Source organism: Pinus tabuliformis, chromosome 2_1 (genome assembly GCF_031772625.1).
Source record: "Pinus tabuliformis cultivar Carrire ecotype Pingquan chromosome 2_1, CPIR1, whole genome shotgun sequence".
NCBI lineage: Eukaryota > Viridiplantae > Streptophyta > Pinopsida > Pinales > Pinaceae > Pinus > Pinus tabuliformis.
The window spans coordinates 253,103,993-253,119,323 of record NC_142299.1 but is presented as its reverse complement, the minus strand read 5'-3'; the positions used below and the strand labels follow the sequence as shown (position 1 = coordinate 253,119,323).

The 15,331-nt window shown below is 36.1% G+C and overlaps 1 protein-coding gene across 1 annotated transcript in view; it reads right to left on the bottom strand.

The window, feature by feature from the left end:
• ETFALPHA (electron transfer flavoprotein alpha) overlaps window positions 1-15,331 on the bottom strand; it is a 189,377-nt gene that overhangs the window by 38,054 nt on the left and 135,992 nt on the right. The gene's annotated exons all lie outside the window — the stretch shown is intronic.

Sequence of the window (15,331 nt, the reverse complement as noted above, 5' to 3'; positions counted from 1 at the left end):
ATACATTAACCTGTTCGCAGAGCTATAGAAAGATAAGCCCAACGTGTGGGGTTTGATATCCAGTCAGCACATGCATTTAGTTAATATAGCATAATCGAGATCTTCATGATATTAGAATCCATGCTACAAAATTGGATATTCCCTGTCCCTGTCCCCTGATGCCATTATAACGAATACAACCACAACTTATCACAATAAAATAACTCAACACACTCACTACTATGTTGCACGAAACTTCTAGGAACCTGATGTTTTGGGCCGAACCTGTACCAAAACTCCGAAACTCAGTCGAAACTCGACCATCATGTAATCATCTATGAAAGTTAATAAACACTTGGTTTTTGTTGGCCAAACTCCATGTGGGTCATCTTATTTATGACAGCTGATATTTTTCTTGGATCCCTCTCATCGAGAGGTGTAGGATTGATCTAAAGATCATCTGATTCCAATAAGTATTCATGGAGTTATGAATTTATTTGTGTTATAAGACAATTCGTCAAGGTCAGCCAGCAACCAAATAAACCCCACATGTGCTCAACATTTTAATATAAAAGGAGATGACTTGAAAGTCATTTCTCACACACACTTCTATCTTGATTTCTCTCCACTTGTCTTGGGTTTTAGTGGAAGAGAAATCTAGGAGTGGAAGCCCTAAACATTGGAGGATAAGAAGCTGCCCTAGCCGCAGTCAAGAAGAAATATGCTGCCCTAATCTAGAGGACGCAGTCATGAAGAAAAGCCCTAACGCTATCAAGGAGGAGCCCTAAACCTATACGCTGGTCCCTACTAACGCAGACCTAAAGGCTGCCCTAACGCAGACCTAAAGGCAGCCCTCACTAAGACCTAAAGGCAGCCCTAACGAAGCTATCCTAAGGCAGCTCAAGAAGGAGGAGGACGCTGATGTGAAGGGTCAAAGGGACAGCGTGGAGGCTGCCCTAGACAACGTGAAGGGCTGTGTGGACAGCAGAGCCTTAGCCGCAGCATGAAGGATCAAAGGGACAGCGTGGAGGCTGTAGGGACAGCATGGGGACAAGACGGTTAAGTGCACCATAAGCAAGCAACCAGGCCGAGGAGAATAGAAGCAATATGTTACTGTTTGTGGACGGATAGCTGGGTGTGTAAGGGCTGCCAGATGCCCTAACCAGTCACCATATAAGCAGCAGTAAAGGCAGCATTGGAACAGCAGTGTTGTGAACAGCAGCAAAGTAAATAGGACACCTGGGTTATAGGACACCTGGGCTACATGGCACTGCTAACTAGTGCAGCAAAGTAAATGGAACTGCAGGCTACATAGCGCTGCTAAAATTCATGGGAAAGCAGTATGATATAGTGCCGCAATGTTCAATGATACAGCTGTAAGATGTTAGGACAGCAGTATGATATAGCACTGCAATGTTCAATGAGACAGTTGTAAGATGTTGGGACAGCAATATGATATAGTGTTGCAATGTTCAATGAGACAGCAGTATGATGAAACAGAACAATGATGGGACAGAGATGCCACAATGTTCAGCACAATGATGAGGCAGTAGCACAATGGGACACCAATGACATTGTGCAGCAGTGGCACAATGGGACAGCAAGGTGCAACATGGGAAGCATGGATAGCATGGCAAGCATGGTGCAACACGGCAAGCATGGAAGCATGGATAGTTGTGGCAAGCACATGAGACATGTTGTATGACAACATGGTTCTACAATGGCACATGTGACAGCAGTGCAGCATAGGGTGCAGCACGGTGAGGTGTAGCATGATGACGAGATGCAGCACTATGATAGGTGAAGGAGTCACCTTGGAGAATCAGTTGAAGCAGCATGTCTTCAACTGATCTCATGTATCATCTTCTTAGAGATGATCTATGCTCTTATCTAAATAAGACAAAGTGTTGACATCTGTTGTAAATGTACTATCTCTCTCTCTCTCTCTGTGCTAAACTATTGAAGAACATATAAGAAGAACTGATCAAGGGTTTCCCCACATTGGGGTTTGTCCCTGGCTAGCGCCACATATTGTGTCCTCTTGTCTTGGCTTGTCTTCTGCGATTTACGTTTATGTTCTATCTGCAGTGTACTTTAATGCTGATGTGATTGCTAATCTGGAAAAGATATTGAGTTAACTGTGAAAATTGAAATAACTTGCTCTAAGCATAGAACATACCTAAAATTAACCTTTTTCCTTCTAAATTGTCATATATTAGTCTTATTCCCGTTTTCCTTGCAAGATAATGCGCTATTTTGCCGTTTTTGCCAATATATATGACGTTTTTGCCAATGTTTCCTTTTTTGGGAGGTGACGTTTCTAAACGTATCCATTTTGGAAACTCCGAAATGTGCCAGGGTTTCATGCAACTTAGACACACTAAGATACCATAACAGTTTAGCAAAAAGACACAACTTCAACTACTAGAAGTAAGGACTCAAAACTTGGCAAACAACTAAACTCCAACTCTAACTCAGTAAAGTCAACAATCTATAGATCTGACTAGGCTAGACTCAACCCCAGCCAAATTTACATATGCACAAGAAGGACACCTAACTTCCACTGGACTAAATCTTTTGCAGTAGGAAATTGGCTTAAGGAGCCTACATGTTTGAGGCAAGATAAAGTTGAACATGGAAACTTCTCTTGGGAGTTACTAGCTAAGCCTAGATAATTTGTATCTACAAAACTCTATCCAAGATACACTCGCAAAATGATATCAATATGTACACCCTTGTCATTGTTCCCCGTGAGACCACAGTTGATCTTTATGCAACTTTACCCTATATAGATGTTTAACGTCTTAAAGAATTGGGATTTATTAATTATATAGATTAGTTAAAAAGGAATTCATTGTATAACAATATCAACACCCAAATACATGACCATTTTCAACACTAAAGTGAAGAGAATCCATTTAGGGCTACACACCTTCATGGATGTTGGAAATACTGAGAGGGTGGTAAATCAATGTTTCTTATCAATTAGTAACTTATTAAATTTTCAAAGCATTAACAACATCAACACATCATGAGAACAGTACACAAGAAATTTTGGGTGGAAACCCTTCAAAGAGAAAAACCATCGAATGTTTTTTTAATAATTTTATGAGTACGACATGAAAACTTCTAGATGCGCAGAGAAAGATATATATATAAATATTTATTAATAATTAATTGACAGATGATTGTTTACATTGGGGGTTCCTGGCTTATATATCGCCATGGGCACCCTTTGGGGAAAGGGCATGATCTTATGATTGTGCCCTTTCGTCTAATTTAACCTAAAATTAAATACTAACTAATTTTTTTACATAACACTGCCTTCCTCTCGAAAGAATGCTTTGTCCTCAACACATATATAACGACGGATGTTGTTGACAAATGCTTCATTCTCCAAAGAAGCGTCTTCTTTGGGTAAGTCCTTCCACTTTGAAGCGGAAAAACTTATGATACGCAGAATATATATGAATAAATACTTTATTAAGAGATGAAATTTATAGATGATGTCTTTTACAATGGGGTTTCCTGGCTTAAATACTGCCACTGGCACCCTTTGGGGAAAAGGCATGATCTTATGATCGTGCCCTTTCGTCTAATTAATCCTAAAATTAAATAATAAATCTAAAATTAAAGACTAACTAATTTTTTACATAACATTGCCTTCCTCTCGAAAGAATGCTTTGTCCTCAAAGCATAAGTAACGACGGATGTTGTCGAAGGATGATTCATTCTCCCAGAAAGCGTCTTCTTCGGGTAAGTCCTTCCACTTGATCAGATATTCTAAGATGATCAAGGTCGCACACTTTAAAAGGTCTTGGATTAATCTGTCAAGTTTTGTTTTTTGGTGATGTGGATATCGGTATGGCTTGATGTTGACAGGGTCTGACCCTGCCTTGACTTCTATTGTATGCTCAATTTCCCTGTTAGGTGGCATCTTCATAGGTAGGTCTTGAAATACTTTTTCATGCTTCCGAATCAAATCTTGTATCTCTGGTGACTCTTCTCTAGTCATATTTGCAGATAACATCTCTAACTGGTGACATTGTACTACATAAGCGGGTGCTCCTTTTCGAGTTAGTTTCATCATCTGAGATGATGATACAACTTGATTTTCTGGTGCTTAGAATCCGTGTAGCTTGTACTTCTGACCTCCCCATTTAAATTTTATAAATTGTACTTGATGGTTGGCGGCATAAGTACCTAAAGTTCGTAACCATTGGATACCTAAGACTACATCTACTCCTCCTAACGGTACTGTGAAGAATGGAGACTCTAGATTAAAGTCTTGAATCTGCAAATTGACCTTATGGCATTTCCCTACCTTTTCAATCTTCTTACCATTAGCTACCATCACTTTCATGTTTGGTAAGGGAAATGAAAAGATATTGAGTCTCTTTGCCACGGTTGTATCTAAAAAATTGTGCGTGCTTCCAGAGTCGATGAGAACCACTACGTTGTTCTTCTTTATGTGTCCTTTTAACTTTAAGGTCTGAGGTTGTGATATACCTGTCATGGCTGATAATGACACTTGCGGAATACTTCCGTCATCTAATTCTGGTGAGAATTCTGCGGCGTCTTCTGTGTCTTCTATGTCATAATCTTCACTGTTCGAATCATTGGTTGCTTCACAATTATATAGGTTCTTTGGTTCTTTTCCTTTAACACATCTATGTTTGGGGTCCCACTTCTCACCACAGCGTTTACATTTACCCTCTTTTATCCTTTGCATTTCCACATTAGATTTTTCATCTTCACGACGATGTGGTGGAACATATCTTGTATTATTTGAGTCCACATACTGGGGTATCCTTCGTCTTGCATAGGCTTTTTCCGCTGTTGACCAAAATATTGGTTCGGATTTCTTTTCGGCTGTTTTTGCTTTTCGTCTTGCTTCTTCTATAGATGTAATATCATGCATCTCAAGTTCTGCTTGTAAATGGGTTTTGAGTCCCGAGATGCATGACTGAATTAGACGAGATTCTGATAACCCAGGTACTCGTGTTACTAAGGTCTCCCATTCTTGAGTGTATTCATCAACACTTCCTTTTTGTCGTAGTTTGATGAGTTTTGAAAAGAACTCTTCTTCCTTTACACCTTGGAATCTTTTGAAGAATGCATCTTTAAATTTCCTCCAGCTAATGACATGTGTTGTCTTTTTCCATCACATATACCAGTTATATGCTTCTCCCTCCATTTTCATGGATGCATGTCTGAGCTTTTCGTCATCGTCAGTGATGTCATATATCTCAAAGTATTCTTCTGCTTTATTTATCCATGCAACATTGCTTTTTTCGTTTCCATCGAATTTAGGCATCTCGACTTTTGCCCGTCGCTGGTATGTTGCTACTGGTTGAGCGAAAAAAAGGTGTTGATTAGTAAGGGTATCCCAAAGTTGCTTGTTTGTAAAGGCTGTGTTACTTGCTTCCTGGTGGGGTGTCGCTGATTTTCTTGGGGATTCGACCTTTTCATGAGAATTTGTTGACTTTGTTGAATCTGATGAGAGATGTTCTTGATTTTCTTCACCATCTTTTAATAGCTCTTCGGGTGTACAATTCGACTTTTTACACAGACTTTTCAGCATTGTTAAGACTTCTCTGAAGTTTACTCCTATTTGGACATGTTGACTTTCCATCTTTATCTCTATTCGATTTGTCGTATCTTCAAGATTTTTGATTTTGTCCGCTTGCTCCCCAAGCTTGCTCTCGACTTCATTTAATCTTTTACTGACCTCGTCGTGGTTGTTATTTATCTTTTGCTCTGCATCCAACAACCTTTTTTGGAAATCCGCCATTGTCATTGTCGACATTGAGCGGGTTTGCGGAGGCGTGTATTTATTTGCCAGCTAAAATATTTTTCCTTCCCTTTTTTTTTTTTTTTAAATAATTAAATTAAATTAATTTAATAATTTAATTTAATTAATTAATTATTATATATATATATATATATTTTTTTATTAAATTAAATTAATTTAATAATTTAATTTAATTAATAATAATTTTTTTAATTAATTATAAATTATAATAATTATAATTTATAATTATTAACCTTATATATAAATTAAAGTTATAATATAACTTATAATTAAATTATATATATATATATTATATATAAATTAAATATGATATATATATAATCAAATCACGTTATAATTATAATATATATATATAGTGTATAATATATAACTATATAATATAGTTTATTATAACTATATATATAACGAAAAGGTAATATTGAATTTACGTTTACCGCTATTTAATGTAATGAAACGCTGGAGATCAACGGCCACGTCTATTGGCGGCAGCCGTGGGCAGATTACACTTCGACTCCCGCAGATGTTTATTCCACGCAGCTGGTAAGTCTGGGCAGCAACAAATTGTCGTATGGCGGACGGTGGCAGCTACACGATGAGTGGATGGATAGGGACAACGCAGATGTTTATTCCACCCAGCTGGTAAGTCTGGGCAGCAACAAATTGTCGTATAGCGGACGGTGGCAGCTACACGATGAGTGGATGGATAGGGACAACGAAAGAGAGCGGATAGGGGTTTGGTGGCTTATGCAGCGGGGAGTGGTGGAAAGAGCAGTGGATGGGGATTCGAGGTGTTGCGGATAGATGCAACAGTGAGCGGGGTTTGCGGATGTAATTGGATAGCGGACGATGAAGGGTACGCTGATGCAATGGTGATCACGAGCAGAGACGTAGGGTTGAGGAGAATCGGAGGTCGTATGCAGCAAGAAGCCAGCAATCGAACTTGCTCCGATACCAATGAAGCGGAAAAACTTATGATACGCAGAATATATATGAATAAATACTTTATTAAGAGATGAAATTTATAGATGATGTCTTTTACAATGGGGTTTCCTGGCTTAAATACTGCCACGGGCACCCTTTGGGGAAAGGGCATGATCTTATGATCGTGCCCTTTCGTCTAATTAATCCTAAAATTAAATAATAAATCTAAAATTAAAGACTAACTAATTTTTTACATAACACACTTGATCAGATATTCCAAGATGATCAAGGTCCCACACTTTAAAAGGTCTTGGATTAATCTCTCAATTTCCGTTTTTTGGTGAGGTGGATATCGGTATGGCTTGATGTTGACAAGGTCTGACCCTGTCTTGACTTCTATTGTATGTTCAATTTCCCTATTAGGTGGCATCTTCATAGGTAGGTCTTGAAATACTTTTTCATGCTTCCGAATTAGATCTTGTATCTTTGGTGACTCTTCACTGGTCATATTTGTAGATAACATTTCTAATTGGTGACATTGTACTACATAAGCGGGTGTTCCTTTTCAAATCATCTTCATCATCTAATGATGATACAATTTGATTCTCTGGTGCTTGGAATCCGTGTAATTTGTACTTCTAACCTCCCCATTTGAATTTTATAAATTGTACTAGATGGTTGGCGGCATAAGTACCTAAGTTCGCAGCCATTGGATACCTAAGACTACATCTACTCCTCCTAACGGTACCGTGAAGAACGGAGACTCTAAATTAAAGTCTTGAATCTGCAATTTGACCTTATGGCATTTCCCCACCTTTTCAATCTTCTTACCGTTAGCTACCATCACTTTCATGTTTGGTAAGGGAAATGAAAAAATATTGAATCTCCTTGCCACGGTTACAACTAAAAAATTGTGTGTGCTACCAGAGTCAATGAGAACCACTACGTTGTTCTTCTTTATGTGTCCTTTTAACTTTAAGGTCTGAGGTTGTGATATACCTGTCATAGCTGATAATGACACTTGCGGAATACTTCCGTCATCTAATTCTGGTGAGAATTCTAGGGCATCTTCTGTTTCTTCTATGTCAGAATCTTCACTGTTTGAATCATTGGTTGCTTCACAATTATATAGGTTCTTTGGTTCTTTTCCTTTAGCACATCTATGTTTGGGGTCCCACTTCTCACCACAGCGTTTGCATTTACCCTCTTTTATCCTTTGTGTTTCCACATTAGATTTTTCATCTTCACGACGATGTGGTGGAACATATATTGTATTATTTGAGTCCACATACTGGGGTATTCTTCGTCTTGAATATGTTTTTTCCGATTTTGACCAAAATATTTGTTCGAATTTCTTTTCGGTTGTTTTTGCTTTTCGTCTTGCTACTTCTATTGATGTAATGTCATGCATCTCAAGTTCTACTTGTAAATGGGTTTTGAGTCCCGAGACGTATGATTGAATTAGACGAGATTCTGATAACCCAGGTACTCGTGTTACTAAGGTCTCCCATTCTTTAGTGTATTCGTCCACACTTCCTTTTTGTCGTAATTTGATGAGTTTTGAAAAGAACTCTTCTTCCTTTACACCTTGGAATCTTTTAAAGAATGCATCCTTAAATTTTCTCCAACTAATGACATGTGTTGTCTTTTTCCACCACATATACCAATTATATGCTTCCCCTTCCATTTTCATGGATGCGTGCCTGAGCTTTTCGTCATCATCATTGATGTCATATATCTCAAAGTATTCTTCTGCTTTATTTATCCATGCAACATTGTTTTTTTTCGTTTCCATCGAACTTAGGCATCTCGACTTTTGCCCTTCACCGGTATGTCGCTAATAGTTGAGCGAAAAAGGGGTGTTGATTGGTAAAGGTATCCCAGAGTTGCTTGTTTGTAAGAGTCGCGTTACTCATTTCTTGGTGGGGTGTCGCTGATTTTTTGGGGGATTTAGCTTTTTCATGAGAGTCTGTTGATTTCGTTGAATTTGATGAGTTGTGCTCTTGATTTTCTTCATCTTCTTGTAGTAGTTGTGTGGTTGTATAATTCATCTTTTTACACAGAAGTTTCAGCAATGTTAAGGTCTCTTTGAGATCTACTTCTGTTTGGACACGGTGATTTTCCATCTTTATTTCTATTCGATTTGTCGTATCCTGAAGATTTTTGATATTGTCAGCCTACCCCTAAAGTTTGATCTAGAAATCATCTAATATTTTATTGATTTCGTCGTGGTTGTTATTTATCTTATGCTCCGCGTCAATCAATTTTTTTTGGAAATCCGCCATTGTCATTGTCAACATTGAGCGAGTTTGTGGGGGCGTGTATTTATCTGCCAGCTTAATTTTATTTTATTTTTAATCCCCTTATATATATATATATATATATATATATATTTCCAATACTCTCCCTTACCCTTTTATTAAAAAAAAAAAAATCCTTTATATTGTTGCCTTCTATATATGTATGTATTTCTTTATATTAAGACCCCTTTTCAAAATAACTTTATTATTTTAAAATAATAATAGTTTCACTTCTTTTTTTTTAATAATAAATTGGTCCCTTTTTTTATATACTTAATTAATTCCTTGATAAATTTTTAATGTCACCCCACTTAATAAATATAAAGGTCATGTCTTTTCATATGACACGGTCACGATGTTAAAATACCATGGGCTATTACCATGGGTTGTTTTTAAAACCTCCATTAAAATGTTTTCCACTTAAAAAGTAAAACGTATTCCTTTTCTTTTTTGTTTTTTGTTTTTTTGTTTTTTGTTTTTAACTTTTTAAAATACCATGGGCAATTACCATGGGTTGTTTTTAAAACCAAGGGCTTCTCCACGTAAAAAGTTTTAAATATACTTGGTATGAAATTTTGTATCCGTTTTGTTTTTTCTTTTACTTTTTTTTTTCTTCTTATTTTTTTAATTTATTTACTTATAATTTTTTTCTTTTTTGATTTTTTTTTTTGGCCAAAGGCCTAGAAAAATGGAAAAAAGGAGAAACTCCCAAATTCTTAGCAAAATGCTTCAATTGTATGGCAACAAGGTTGACGAATTTCGATAGCCAAGGACGTGGATCGGAGAACGAGCTCTGTGCACCGGTTAAGCAACCTAGAGGACCGAACTGCTCTGATACCAAATGAAGTGAAAACTTCTAGATACGCAGAGAAAAATATATATAAATATTTATTAATAATTAATTGACAGGTGATTGTTTACATTGGGGGTTCCTGGCTTATATATCGCCATGGGCACCCTTTGGGGACAGGGCATGATCTTATGATCGTGCCCTTTCGTCTAATTTAACCTAAAATTAAATACTAACTAATTTTTTTACATAACAGAGTACATTATATGCTTCAACTCCAATTGAAAAGGGAAGCCCCAACTCCCTAGTACTCTAAAAAGAATTCAATTTTCTAGCTCCCACTCGAAGGACAGTCCAACGCCCTAGTTTTATCAACTGCTACTGATAAGATGCTCCAACACCCTGCAAGCTCCAACTTGCACTAGCACCACCCAACCACCCAAAAATGATAATTGAAAATTTGAATGGACAAACAATTGCGGGCTCCCATACCATGGATAATGACCCACTTAAAAAATCAGAGTTCTGCAAAAGACATAACAATGAAACCCTTACCAGATTGCAACAAATGATATGATAGTGAAACCCTTCCCAGACTGTTGTAAAATGATAAGAGAACCCTTTCTGGACTGCTGCAAAATGTAATGTCCCAAATATAAAATTTTGCAAACAATTGCTTATAATTTAAACCATCAATTCCTTAAACCATTTGCACAAATTAGACAACAAAATCAACAGCAAAAACATGGAATAAAATCTTCAATTGAAGATTTGACAACATAATCATGCAAAAAACTTAGCATTATTTTATTAATATATAAAACTGGTAATGGCTGAGAAAATGGCCAACAAAAGAAATTTGCTCCAACACTACACTGGACCTCCAAAACTAAACAAACCAATCAATATGCTACAGCCTGTGAATCTTGAGTGGATTCACCAAGGGAGAGAGCTAGGTTCTCGCCTACTCTCACTGAATCACCCGAGGGTTTTCCTCCTGGGGCTACTATAGCAAAGAACTGAATTCTTCGATCTATACCAAAGACAAAAGCTCCAAACCAAGATGTCTCCAAATGATCTTCTCCTCCTCTTTTAAAGATATGATGGATAGATCTCCAAGCCTCAAGAAGCATCTTATTTTATTATTTTATTATTTTTCTAGAAGATCCTCCATTGACTTTATCTTAACTTTTAAGTGACTTTTAATTTTATTTTATTTCACTTAAGTCACTTTTGGCCTTTTTCCTCCAATTAATTATTTTTCCTTAATTAAATGACTAATTAAAGCCATTTTTAATCAGGGAAAATGGTAAATCTCCCACCATACTTTCTCCGGCCACTAGAAGTCACTTCTCAGCATCCCATCTTGTAGATCTTCTCATTCTGGTTCCAACGAGCTATTACACTGAGGTATTCCATCAAATATTTCTCCCGGAATGCCACCTCAAGCGAAATTAATTAAGTCAGGCTCAATAATAACCCCATTTCCTAAAGTTGTCAGAATGCAACAGAATGAAAGACAAGTTGTGCGGATGATAGAATATGTCAAGTGAATGCCATCGAATCCTATAAAAACTCCCATGAACCCCTGATGACATAAACCTGCTCCCATGACCTGGCCATCCTGTGCCTTGGAAATCCACCTTGGTTGTACTATAGAGGAAAATAAAAATGGGGACATGACAAATCCTCCCACCCCAAGATTGCTTGCCCTCAAGCAATCTGTATCTGTCCACTGCAGAGGCATCTATAAACTGATACCAGGATCCCAAATGAACCACTGTACCACGCCATGCCTCCAAGCTAACCAAACATGAATGGGTCCCTCAATACCCGGATCCCAAACAAATCGTTGACTCAATCCACCATCCATGGATCCACCTGGATCCCAAAACCACCATAACCAATCATCCTCGTCCATCCCCCATGGCTCGAGTTGTGCTCTGTCTCTGACCGTAGATGTTGCTCCACTAGTAGAATACCAACTCATCACCTCTCTCCAGTCCAACCCCTAGCATAAACCAAGGTCAATCCCACTATGTTGATGTTGTGTTGGAATGCTAATGAGCTGATAGCCTACATCCCACTGCCAACATGCAGTATCCCTCACACCTAAGGGCTCTCACTGCACTATGTCCCTAAATAAAAATATCGCTCCATCAATAGGATACCAACTCATGATCTCTTGCCAATCTATCCTGTGCAAAGAATTGAATGCATGGACACCTATGTATGGAACAAGTCTACTATGCGGTCCGTTGACCACTATGTGTCAACTACCCATTAGCAGTACACCCCCTTTTTCGCAAAAGGGATAGCGCTTGAGCGACGTGTTCGTGCCTATCATTATCAGCCCAATCATATTGTTTTGTAAACCCAGTCTGCATGTGTAAATTGTAAATAATCTTAGCAGATCTGAGTCATGTATGTAAGTTCCTAGGTGGACCTAATTTTCTAGTGATAATCTACGTTCCGGAAGGTTTTTTGTCTCATCGATCTATGATCGGCAGAGTTTTCCTTTAGCCTAACCCCAAAGCCGGAATGAATTTTGTCATTAAAATCTTAGAGGAATCCTAGTGTGTTAATCTGCTAGATTATATTTGATCGCAGAACTGGGTGGTCTATGAGGGTCTATGGATTTTCCCCCTTGAGATGTAAAACTGTAAAAGTCATGATGTGAAGTGTCTTGAGGGTTAGAAAATATTTTAATCCCCTCATAAGTCCTAAGTAGGTCCTAGGTAATTTTTCCAAAGGCTAAGTTCGAGGATCCAAAAAATAAAAATTAAAAGAAATTTAAAAATAAATAAAAATAATAATAATAATAATAATAAATTAAAAATTAAAAATTAAAATAAACAAATTAAAAAATAAAAAATAAAATAAATTAAAATTTTAAAAAAATAAATTAAAATTTTGAAAAATAAAATAAAATAATAATAAGTCAATTTTTTGAGTAAATAAATGCAGAATTTTAATTGTTTAATATATTAAAATGCATTTAAAAATTCGACGGATATTAAAAGAAATCTTGATCCTCATCGACGATTGAGATTAGTTTGACATGGATCACTCGAACTAGCCGTTGGGAATTTTTCCTTTAAATAGGATGCTAGGGGTCATTTGAGATCAGATTGGATCTGAGAGTCTAGTGCTAAAGAAAGCTCTCTTGTAATCACTTTTTGTGCAATAAAGAAAGAATTTGGGGTTAAAAATCTTGCTGGTGTTACTCTTCTGAAAGCGCTGTAAGATCTTTTATTTTTTCTGCATAATTTTATTTTCAGTCATCAATAATAGCTTGATGAAGATTGATTTAGGCACAAGTATCTTGTCTGATCTTTGGGGTTTGAATGATAGTTTAGATTCTGAAATATAATGGCAGGTATCTCCATTTGATCTGGATTTCTCTATCGTTTTTTCCCTCTATGTTAATGGTTGATTTTAAGCTGTGCAGGAAATCTTACTTTTGAGTTTACCGGGCATTAGGGGAAGTTCTTGGCTGAACCAGCCAACTCCCGGATTGCGTTTTCTGAAAGAGCCTAGCTAGTTTTAATCTCGGGCTTATCATCTGAAATTTTTTATGAATGCATGTAGGGTTTTCTGAAGTATCTCACATTAAAATTAAATTCTGAAAATATTACTGTGGATTATTGACAAATATGGCTGCTTAAGAGTCAAAAATCTGTAAATACTGTAATTATTTAGCTGGTTTTAGGGTTTTTAGGTTTTGTTTCTGGCACATTTTATTTCTGGGTGTTTAGTTTTTTTGCAGGTTGCAGGTACAGATTTTGAAAAATTTTCAGGGTTTCTATCAGGAAATCTGAAGCAAGAAGGGTTTTAAATTTTAATTAAGTTTCTGGACTACAGTTTCAATTTCCATGCTGCTCAGGGCTTCATTTTTATTGCAGGAAAAAATTTCGAAATTTTTTTAAGGAGGCTGGGTAAAGTTCCTCACGCTGCTACTTTTTTTTTCAACGCTAAGCCGTGGCTCTCATCTACTCTCCACGCCCTCAGATCAGCCACCATCCATCTCTCCTACGCAGCCTCTGTCCACCATCAAGCTGCACGTACTGTCTCTCTGCAAGCAAAATTGTCAAAAAATTTCCAGCTCCACGCTGCGTCCTTCATTCATCCCCATTCACGCTGCGTTTTCTTCATTCAAAATCCCGCAATCCTTTCTTTCCTCACACGTTTTTCACCCTTTGCTCTTCCCCACAGCTCCTTCTCCTCACGCTTTCTCCCTCACCTGCCCACGCAGCAGCCTTCCCTACCACGCAGACCCTGCAATACGTGTGTCTTCCTCCCGCGCGCAGTCACTCCACACACCTGCAAACACCCAAACAGCAAACCCGCAAGTCAGAAACTCTCCACGTTGCCTTGTTCCTATTCCTGTTTCTTCCGTCGTCTCACCTGCATATTTTTCTTCCACTGTCACACCTGCAGCAGACATGCGTTCACACAAACAGTAAAAAAAAAGGGGAAAAAAACAAAAATTTCAATTTTCGTTTAGTTTTTTTTTTATGCGTTAATGTAGGTTAGGCATAAAGCTTGTTCTCCATTTATATATATATAGTTTAGAAGTTTAAGTTTCGTTGTATTTAAATTTAATTAGATTTAGATTTTATATTGTGTATATAGATAAGAAGTTAGATCTTAGTTTTAGATTTAGGTTTTATTTTATAATAATTAGTTTCATTTTATTTGTATATATTTAAACTTCATTTTCATTTAGTTTAAATTTAGATATTTTGATTAAAAAAAAAATGTTTTAAAAATAAAAAGGGTTTTGATTGGTTCTTTTTTAGCTTAACTTTTAATTTTTTTAATTTTTTAGTTTAGTTTAGGACTTTAGTTTCTTTTTTGGAATTAGATTTTTTTAATAAATTTTAGTTTTGTTTTCTTTAAAAATAAATAAATAATAAAAAATCAATTTTCATAAATTAAATTAGATTTTGATTTTAGTTTTAGATTTTTGTTTTAGTTTAGATACGTTTCCCTTTTAGTCATGTTTCAAAAAAATAAAAATTTTAAATTTTTGTTTCACATAAAAGTTTAAGTTTTAGATTTTAATTTAGATTTGATTTTATTTTTTCTATAGTTTAGTTTAGTTTTATTTTTTTATATATCAAAAATCAAATAAAAAAAAATCATAAAAGATAAAAAGTTCCTTTTTTTAATTTTTGTTAGACTTTAGTTAGGATTTTAGTTTTGTTTAAATTTTAGATTTAAAATTTTATTAAAAAAATATAAAAAATTATTTTATGGTTTTAGATCAGATTTTAATTTAGGATTTCAATTTTGTTCTATTTTGATTTTTTAGCTTAGAATCATAAAAAATATTTAAAAATTAAAATATTTTGAAAAGGCTTAACAAAAAATTGAAAATTTCATTTTTGGCGACTTTTGCAGTATTTATGTTCCATTTCTCTATAGCTAAATGCACTTAAATGTTTAGTTAAAGTTAGCTATGTGAAAGTGGTAATTGATCAGCATTTAAATTTTATGATCATTTAAAGCATTTAATTTTTC